Below are 6,990 nucleotides of genomic sequence, written 5' to 3'. Positions count from 1 at the left end.
AGGCCGAGATCTCCACGCCTCTTCAAAGGCCAACGGTGAGGAGCGGTGCCGCTGCCAGGGTTCAGCCCGAGCATCCTCCTGGAGAGAACCCCAGTGAGGGGTCCAGGCGACTGGCCGCAACCGTCAGAGGTCGAGTCAGTCCCAGGGCAACCTACGCCCGAGCAGACCACCGTGGCGATCCCCCAGAGCGACGAACTTAACAAGAAAGTCGAGAAGCTGGAGCGCCATATCGAGGCGCTCCACGACAGGAGGGTGAGACGCGAGGGTGACTTCGAGTTTACCACGAAGTCCCCTTTCTCCCAAAGAATCGAGGATGAGCCGGTCCCGCCGAGGTTCAAGATGCCCTAGGTGGAGCCCTACAACGGCATGACCGACCCCCTCGATCACCTGGAGAGTTACCGGGCCTTGATGGCACTGCAAGGATCCTCGGAGGCCATGCTCTGCAAGGCCTTCCTAGCAACGCTTCGAGGAGCAGCTCGGCTTTGGTTCACCGGGCTGAAACCTAGCACAGTCTCCTCTTTCAAGCAGCTCGGCAGGCAGTTTGCTGCCAACTTTGCTGCCAGCCGACCCCAGCGGCGGACTTCAGACTCCCTCCTCGACATAAAGCAAAGGGAGGGAGAGTCGCTCAGGGAATATCTGGACCGTTTCACTGCCGCAACTTGGGAGGTCCGCGAGCTTGACCAGTCAATAGCCATATCGGCACTCAAGACTGGAGCTCGGTCTTATAGGTTTCTCTTCTCTATCGAGAAGAATTTTCCAGCTGACTTCAACGAGATGCTAGTTCGGGCACGGAAGTACGCAAAAGCCGAGGAAGCCGTTGCTTCTAGACGGGGTGGGGCCGAGCAGACCTCCAAAAAGCAAAAGAGGCGTCATGAGGAGCGCGGCCGTCCCAGAAGCCCGTCTCCGCGCCGAGCTAAGAACCCGCCTCATCTGAAGAGTCCACCCCGGCTGCGGGGACCGCTCCGACCAAGGTCCCCACCTCATCCGAGATCTCCACCGCGGTCCCGCATACCCAACGGGAGGTACGAAAATTACACTCCCCTTAATGCTCCTCGGACTGAGATCCTCATGGAGATCGAGGGTCGGGATTATTTTCGGCCTCCACCCCCGATGCGGGATCCCGGAGCTTGGCGCAATCCCAAAAAGTACTGCCGCTTCCATCGGGACCACGGCCATGATACGGAGGACTGCTTCCAGCTCTGAGATGAGATCGAGGCACTCATCCGCCGAGGAGTGCTCAACCGGTTCGTGCGCAACCGGTGTGAAGAGAAAAGACCAGTGGAGGACGCCGTGCAGCATGGAGAGCCGAATGCTAATAAACCCATCGCTGGCACTATCAACACCATAGATAAGGGGGGCCCAGCCGGAGAACTAGCTGCAAAAAGGCTTCTTCCAAAGTGCCCCCGCACCTCTGAAGTCATCTCTTTCTCGAATGAGGACCTGGAGGGAGTTGAAACTCCCCACGATGATGCTGTGGTCATCTCTATGGTCGTAAACAAATTTGATGTAAAATGCATCCTAGTGGATAATGGAAGTTCGGCGAATATTTTGTACTTTGATGCCTATTCTAGAATGGGGATGACAGAAAAGCAGTTAAGGAGGATGAATGCCCCACTGGTCGGATTTACTGGAGACTCGGTTCCAGTGGAGGGCGAGGTTGATCTCCTTGTTACGGTCGGACTCGCCCTCCGAGAGAGTACCGTGAGGATGGATTTCCTCGTGGTGCGCTTGCCCTCGGCCTATAACGCCATCCTCGGACGACCAGGGCTCAACGCTCTTCGAGCCGTGGTCTCAACCTGCCACCTACTTATGTGGTTCCCCACCAGCCAAGGAGTCGGCGAAGTCTGTGGGGACCAGGCGGTAGCAAGGCGATGCTACATGGCGACCCACGAGGCGAAGCAACCGGCCAAGGTGTCAACTTCGACACCAGATGACAAGCTCTCAGCTGAAACTTTAGAGACACGGGTCGGCCCTCAGAAAAAGCGGGTAGAGCCTGGTGAGCTACTCACCCGAATTTCCTTACGAGAAAATTATCCCGAGCTAACCGTGCAGGTCGGCTCCGGCCATGATGCTCGCAAGAGAGGTCGCCTTGTCAGCTCTTGCGGGCCAACATGGACATCTTCGCCTGGTCGTCCGCTGATATGTCGAGGATAGATCCGGAGGTCACGGTCCACCGACTCCAAGTGAAGCCGACCTGCAAGCCCGTGCGGCAAAAGAAACGAAGTGCCACCCCGAAACAACAATGAGCAGTGGCCGAGAAAGTCGACAAACTCCTCAAGGTCGGCTTCATCCGGAAGATATCCTATCCGGAGTGGCTCGCCAATGTGGTCCTTGTCAGAAAAGCTAGCAGAAAATGGCGCATATGCGTGGACTACACCGACCTGAACAAGGCCTGCCCGAAGGACAGCTTTCCACTCCCTAGTATCGACCAGCTCGTGGACTCCACCTCGGGACATGAGTTGCTGACATTCATGGACGCCTTCTCAAGGTACAACCATATCCAGATGGCACCGGAGGATGAAGAAAAGACGGCCTTCATTACTAACGGGGGCACCTATTGCTACAAAGTGATGCCTTTCGGCTTAAAGAATGCTGGAGCAACTTATCAAAGGCTGGTCAGCCAAATCTTTAAAGACCAAATAGGCCTAAACATGGAGGTCTATATCGATGACATGTTGGTGAAGAGCCGAATGGCGAAGGATCATGTGGCTGACCTCGACGAAGCATTCTCCACGCTTCGAAGGTACCGGATGAAGCTCAATCCTGCAAAATGTGCATTCGGAATCACCTCGGACAAGTTTCTTGGCATCGTGATTACCCAACGGGGAATTGAAGCCAATCCCGAGAAGATCCGAGCGCTCCAAAAGATGGTGCCCCCGAGGACAGTTAAAGAGGTACAGCGGCTCACGGGATGGGTTGCAGCTCTCGAAAGATTTGTTTCTCGGTCGGCCGAGCGCTGTCTCCCGTTCTTCGCAGCTCTCAAGCGGACGAAGAACTTCTTGTGGTCGGCAGAATGCCAGCAAGCCTTTGAAGAGCTTAAGCATTTTCTCGCTTCTCCTCCTTTGCTCACGAAGCCTCAGCAGGGTGAGCTCATTTATCTGTACCTGGCTGTTTTTCCAATTGCAGTAAGCTCGGTCCTGGTCCGAGAGGAGAACAAACTTCAGAGACCGGTATACTACACTAGCCGGGTCTTAAGGGATGCTGAGACCCGATACTCCAAACTGGAAAAGACCATCTTTGCCCTGGTCGTCTCAGCACGGAGACTCCGGCCCTATTTCCAAGCTCACACGGTGGCCGTGTTGACCGACCAGCCGATGAAGCAAATCCTGCAACGATCAGATCGTGCTGGTCGAATTACAAAGTGGGCAGTCGAGCTCGGAAAGTTTGATCTTGAATATCATCCGAGGCCAGCAATTAAAGCTCAGGCGCTCGGCAACTTTATCGTGGAATGTACTGTGCCCGACGAGCCCGAGCCCATACCTATAGCGGAGGAGCCCTCGGAACAGCCGTGGACCTTGCATATGGACGGCTCCTCGACCTCGGGGGGTAGCGGAGCAAGCCTCATCCTCACCAATCCGGATGGGGTGGTTGCGGAACAAGCTCTGCGCTTCGAATTCCCTGCCTCGAACAATGCGGTGGAGTACGAGGCACTTATTGCCGGACTCAAGCTGGCTAAGGAGCTGAAGGTCGAGAACCTGAAGGTTTTCAGTGATTCCCAACTGGTTGTAAGCCAAATTTTGGAAGACTTCGAAGCCAGAAAACCATCAATGCAGAAATATCTCTAGAAAGTGCGATACCTCATCTCGACTCTGAGCTCTTTCCACATCCAACATATTGCCAGGTCGGAGACTCTCAGAGCAGATCAATTGTCGAAGTTAGCATCCTTCCGTATGAGCGAATTTCCCAAAGCAGCAGCGCTGGAGTATCTCCAAATGCCCAGCATGGAGGAACCTGAGCCGGCCCTTTGCATCGAGGTTGAGCCGAGCTGGATGAACAAGCTCATTAGCTACCTGCAGGATGAAATCCTCCCCAGTGATGAGCGCGAGGCTCGCCGAGTCAAGTGTCTAGCCGCTCGGTACATATTGTATGAAGGCAAGCTTTACCGACGATCTTTTATCTCTCCCCTTCTTAGATGCCTCCGCCCGACAGAGGCGGATTATGCAATGCGTGAAGTCTATGAAAGGATTTGCGGAAATCATTTGGGAGGCCGAACACTGGCGCATAAGATTCTACGCCAGGGATATTACTGGCCGACACTCCAGAAGGATACGCTAGACTTCGCCCGGAGATGCGACCGATGCTAGAGGAATGCCAATATTCAACGCCGACCCTCGACCCCGTTGACCTCGATCAGTTCTCCCTGGCCATTCGCCCAATGGGGAATTGATATCCTGGGACCATTCCCCCTAGCAACTGGGCAAAAAAAATTTTTGGTCGTCTCTATTGACTATTTTACTAAATAGGTTGAGGCCGAGCCAGTAGTCCGGATCACCGAGCAGAAGATGCGGAATTTCATTTGGAAGTCAATAATCTGGAGGTTCGGACTTCCCCGCATCCTCATATCAGACAACAGCCGCCAGTTTGACAATGCTCGCTTTAGAGAGTTCTGCTCCGAGCTCGGCATCGACCACCGCTTCATCTCGGTCGTGCATCCTCAGACGAATGGAGAAACCGAGGTAACGAATCGTACTATTTTGCAGGAACTCAAAGCCAAGCTCGACCAGTCCAAGGGACAGTGGGTCGAAAATCTATACAACGTCCTATGGGCTTATCGGGCCACATTCCGTGTACCCACCGGCGAAACTCCCTTCAATTTGACGTATGGAACGGAAGCCGTCATTCCATTGGAGATCGGGCTCCCTTCTCCGAGGGTAGAGCATTATGACGCCAACTCTAGCTCTTCGCAGCTCAGAAACAACCTGCACCTAATCGAGGAGACAAGGAAAGCCGCCCGAGTCCGCATGGCGAGGTACCAACAAAAGATCGCACAATACTACAACGCCAGAGTCAAAGCCAAATCCTTCAAAGTGGGAGACCTCGTCCTCAGAAGAGCTGAAGCCTCTCAGCCGACTGAGAAAGGAAAGTTGGCTCCGAATTGGGAAGGACCTTACCGGATCGCGCGTGTCCAGCGACCCGGGGCGTACAAGCTGGAGTCTCTCGAGGGGACTCCTATTCCACGAAGCTGGAGTTCTGAAAACCTCCGGGTGTATTACCAGTAGGACCCCAAGGGGTTCTCTCTGATCGGAGCATGAGTCTCACCTTTTACAATAATTTATCTGCAATCGTTTAATCGTGTTGCGTTTCTTCTGATGTCTAAATGTTTCGTGATTCTCAGACGACCCGGCCCAGCTCATATATACGACCTCGCTCGGATACTAGAATTAACACCGGGCAACACCGAGCGCCTTAGCCAGAAGTCTGAAGTGCCAATGTCGAGCTTGGTCTCGATTTCCCTCAAATACCTCGGCAAAGGTCAGATGCCCCGAGGTCGACAGTGCGTGCCCAGATCCCTCGGCCTCGGAAAGCGTTGCAGGTCGATAGTGTGTGCCCAGACCCCTCGACCTCGCGTACGATCCCCTGATAATTCGGGATACCCCGAGTGTCGACAACGCATGCCCAGACCCCTCGACACTTCGGGTAGACGGGGTAATACCTTCGTGGTCCTCCGTGGCGCTCAACACCAACAACGGAGTAGTACCTTCGCGGCCCCTCGTAGCGCCTCCTCGACTAAAGTCGAGATGCCCCGACGAGTCGACAGTGAGCTCGAGCTCCCTCGACCTCGGGATGACAGGATAGTACCTTCGCGGCCCTCCTAAACGTTCGTAATTAACAACAAAGCACCCTCAAAATGTTCATGGATGACAACAAAGCAACGCCCACACAGATCTCCAATGGAAACTATTTCTCCTAATGTGCCGGCGTCCCCAAAAAGTGGACCCCGAGCAAAAGAGCGTCCTCAAAAGTTAGCCGGGGAGCAAAGCTGCCGACCTCGGCGTGAGACGCTCGACTCCGACAGTACAAAAGGTACATTTTAATCAGTACTTACATTGTTTCATTCGTTCCTACACCGATTGAATGCTTAAATAAAGTCCCGACCAGCGTCGAGGTGCTTTGCCGGGTCAATCACAGACTGACCTCATTGACCCCGCGCGCACTACTCGTCAGTGAACCCTAGTTCGATTTATACCGGCAGCTCGACGAAATTTGATCCTGAGCTTGGGGACTTGTATCGGGCCTGTACCTAGACCTGTTTAAGTCGAGGGGGCCCGACAATCTGCTTCGGCAACTAGAGGTCCGAGCTCACGGAGTCGATGAAATTTGAGTCAGGTTAGCGACCTCAGGTTCTAGGGCTCAGCAGGATTCAGTGTCGATCTCGGAGGCTTGACGAGCCCGAGGACAAGCGAGTGTCTCCCGGACCTAAATACAGCGATATCGCTGGTCGAGGGTCCGAGCAGCGGAAACTTAGGACCCGAATCCAGGGACTTGGCAAATATGCCAAACCTAAGTCTGACTACATAACGAATGTGGTTGAAACCGCAGAGCCCAAGTCCATGAACTTGAGTGAACCCGAAGAAACTTAGATCTACTGAGAAACGAGACTTAAATCAATTACACAAATTTAGAAAAGAAAGTTCATTTAGAAGAAAAGCCCGAAGGCTGAGTACAAAATTAAGGCTCGGCCGTATAACAGACGTAAAGGCCATCCTCCTTTACAAAAATAACAAAAGAAAAAGAAAACCAAAGAAAAAGAAAACCCTAGGGGACGAGCGCGGCACCAGCAGCCGGGATCCCTTCAGCCCGACTGTCCTCGGTAGCTTCGGGGGCAGCTTCAGGAACTCCCGCCAAGCCCTTGGCAGCGACCGGTTCCTCTGTGGCGAAGGTCTCGGCCCGGCCGTCCTCAGCAACCTCAGGAGCAGCCTCGGATGCTCCCGCCGGGCCTTCCCCGGCAGCGGCCTCTTGAGCGGCTTCTTCAACCGCCCGAGCCTCTGC

This window comes from Phoenix dactylifera, chromosome 17 (genome assembly GCF_051530095.1).
Source record: "Phoenix dactylifera cultivar Ajwa chromosome 17, Ajwa_hap1_PhDact_Kaust_v1.1, whole genome shotgun sequence".
In the NCBI taxonomy this organism is placed as follows: Eukaryota; Viridiplantae; Streptophyta; class Magnoliopsida; order Arecales; family Arecaceae; genus Phoenix; species Phoenix dactylifera.
This window is presented reverse-complemented; position numbering follows the sequence as displayed.